Below are 3,206 nucleotides of genomic sequence, written 5' to 3'. Positions count from 1 at the left end.
GAAGCAAGAGCTGGCCAGTGCCTCCTCCAGCCAAAGAGGTCGAAGCGGTTCTGGAAACTTCGGGGGTGGTTTTGGTGGGAATGACAACTTTAGTCGGGGCGGAAACGTCAGCAGCCGTGTGGCTTTGGTGGCAGCCGCGGTGGTGGTGGATATGGCTGCAGTGGGGATGGTTAGAATGGATTTGGTAATGATGGAAGCAACTTCGGAGGTGGTGGAAGCTACAATGATTTTGGCAACTACAGCAGTCAATCTTCCAATTTCGGACCGATGAAGGGCGGGAACTTTGGAGGCAGAAGCTCCGGCCCTTACGGTGGTGGAGGTCAGTACTTTGCCAAACCACGCAACCAAGGTGGCTATGGTGGCTCACACAGTAGTAGTAGTTATGGCAGTGGCAGAAGATTTTAAATAATTACCAGGAAACAAAGCTTAGCAGGAGATTTTAGTTTCTGTTCTGTGGGAAGTGTAAATTAGCATTCCAACAAGGGGTTTTAATGTAGTTTTTCTTTTTCTTTTACACCCATGCTGTTGATTGCTAAATGTAATGGTCTGATTATTACGCTAAATAAATTTGTCTTTTTAAAATTAAAAAAAAAAAGAAAAAGACATAGATGCCATGTACCTAGATCGGTGGCCACTATAAGTGAGGTCACTAGCTGCTTACACCTGATAACCCCCCAAAAGCAAACCCGTTACTATAGAGCCTGTTCTGACTCACAGGTCACTTGAGGTTAGAAGTCTCATGCTTGTCCAGCCGTGCCACCAGGGTTCTTCTAAATTTGATCATCCTCCGTGCAGTTGAGAAAACCCCTCTCTTCTCATAAGTCAGCACTCGGAAAGAGCATCTTTTCAATAGAAGACCTTGGAGCGATTGGGTATCCATATAAAAACAAATTTAAAATGTGTCCCTATTTCTTATCATAATCAAGATTACTTCCAGATAGAGTACAGACCTACATGTGAAAGGCAAAACAATTTTAGAAGAAAATATAGATATCATTAAAGGTAATTATTTAGCGATCCACACAAGTGATAACACTAAAAGACAACCAAGGATGTGGTTTTAAGGAATGTCAGGATGGACATTACCTTTGGGAAGAAGAGAGGGAGCGCTAATCGGAAAGAGCTGTGAGGTTAAAACATTTCATTTTGACCTGTCTGTGTCTTTTCTGTGATCAGAGTGGGGGTTTGTTAGACATTTCCTTCAACCACACAGCTACCTTAATGTTTCTGTATTTTTCTAGCCCATAGAAGCAGTTTGGCTTAAAAAAAAATCACAGATTTATTACAGTACTATCTTAGTTATCTAGTTCTGCTATGACAGAAACACCACAAGTAGATGGGTTTAACAAACAGAAATGCAGTCTCTCTCAGTTTAGGAAGCTAGAAGTCTGGATTCAGGGTACTAACTCTTAGGGAAGTTTTTTTTCCTGTTGGATCACAGTTTAGGAGGAAGGTTCTTGTCTCCTTTGGACATCTGTGGGCCCAGTGGTCCTTGGAGCGCTCACGTGTTTTCTTATGTCTAGGGGGTACCTGGTGTAGGGCATCTGGATCCAGGAGGAGCCCTGCTCCTAGATCTTTTTCTCGGTGGTCGTCAATGCTGACTCACAGCACCTCTGTCAGGCAGAGTAGCTGGGTGAATAGTCGCACTGTTAATATGAATTTACGGAAACCTGAGGAAGATGTATCTTTGAAAACACATTAGAGGAAATCATCAAAATTTGGCAGCTCTGTTGCTGTTAGAAGTTCATTTAAAGAGAGGGCTTAAAAACATATTCAATTCATTAACACATAAAGTTTGGTAGCAAATGGTACAGTGCAAAATAACTTGTCCCAAAACAATTTGATAGAAGGCAATTGTTTTAATGTCATCATTGTCTAGTAGGCTTAGTTAATGCTTTTTCATCCAGTAATTTTGGTGCAATATGAACTGATGAAGGACCCTTGGTGGTACTGTGGTCAGGTGTTGGGTTGCTAACCACAGGCCAATGGTTCAAATCCACCAGCTGCTCTGTGGGAGAAAGATGAGACTCTGCTCTTATAAAGATGTACAGTCCTAGAACCCTTTCTAGGGTCACTGTGAGTTGGAATAGTCTCGATGGCAGTGAGGTGTGTGTGTGTGTGATAATGTAGTGTGTGTTAATATATTGTGTGTGTGCACGTCTGTGTTTTCTTTGAAGGAAGAACTTTCGATTTATTATAGCTGCTCTAAGACGGCTGCCATAGGAGTATGGATGCCAGATAAAATGAAAGATGCCTAGCTTAATTTGAATTGGACTTAGTGGTTTTGCTACGATTTTATTGTCTTTGAGCATGAAATATGTATATTTAAATATACATGTGTATATACATGTATATATGTGGATAAATATATATATATATATCTATGGATATATATAAAAGTATGTTTGCACTACTTTTGACTCTTTAATTTGCTGTTTCCCACAAATTTTTCATGTAAAAATGAAAATGTAAACATTCGAATAATTGCATAAATATTTCTATATATGGTGATGATAATTATGCTGTTAAAATTTGGAATTATCACATGGTTACTTGATTTATCAGCTTGCATAAAAGTCTGGATTTGATAAATGCAAATAGCTTTTAAGTTTTTGCTGCCCTTAATTTCGTAAGGCAGGAAAATGGATTTGAAATTCAAAGGTTGAAAATGGCAGCCACCCCCCCTTCCTCCATATTATGAAATACAGACAAAAATCGCTAGCAGCTGCAAAATTGCCAGTGGTGCCAAAGTTACCAGGAAATGACAAAGTTGGTGAATGGCATCTTTCGTTTTATCAGTTAGTCATTTCAACTGACGTAATGCCTCTGGTTACTTTCCACCAGTTGGCTTTTGACTAAATTGATTTTGACCAAATAACCTGGATCATATGTTTCCATTTCTTCAGCTGATCTGTATTACTCTCATCCCTTCCATGAAATATCCCACCATTAGCTTTGCTTTTAGTCTCCTGGTGATGCAAATCATAAACATGCTCAGCTGCTCATTGAAAAGTTAGAGAGTCAAGTCCACTCAGAGGTACCTTGGGAGAAAGGTCTGGTGATCCATGTTAAAAAATCCATCCCTCATTCCATGATGCACACCTTCTGGACATGATCGCTGAAGACAAATGTGTGCATAAGGAAATGTGGTGAAGAAAGCTGATGGTGCCTGGCTATCAAAAGATATAGCATCTGGGGTCTTAAAG

This window comes from Echinops telfairi, unplaced genomic scaffold (assembly GCF_000313985.2).
Source record: "Echinops telfairi isolate 266 unplaced genomic scaffold, ASM31398v2 ScPeMD7_443;HRSCAF=831, whole genome shotgun sequence".
Lineage (NCBI taxonomy): Eukaryota > Metazoa > Chordata > Mammalia > Afrosoricida > Tenrecidae > Echinops > Echinops telfairi.
This window is presented reverse-complemented; position numbering follows the sequence as displayed.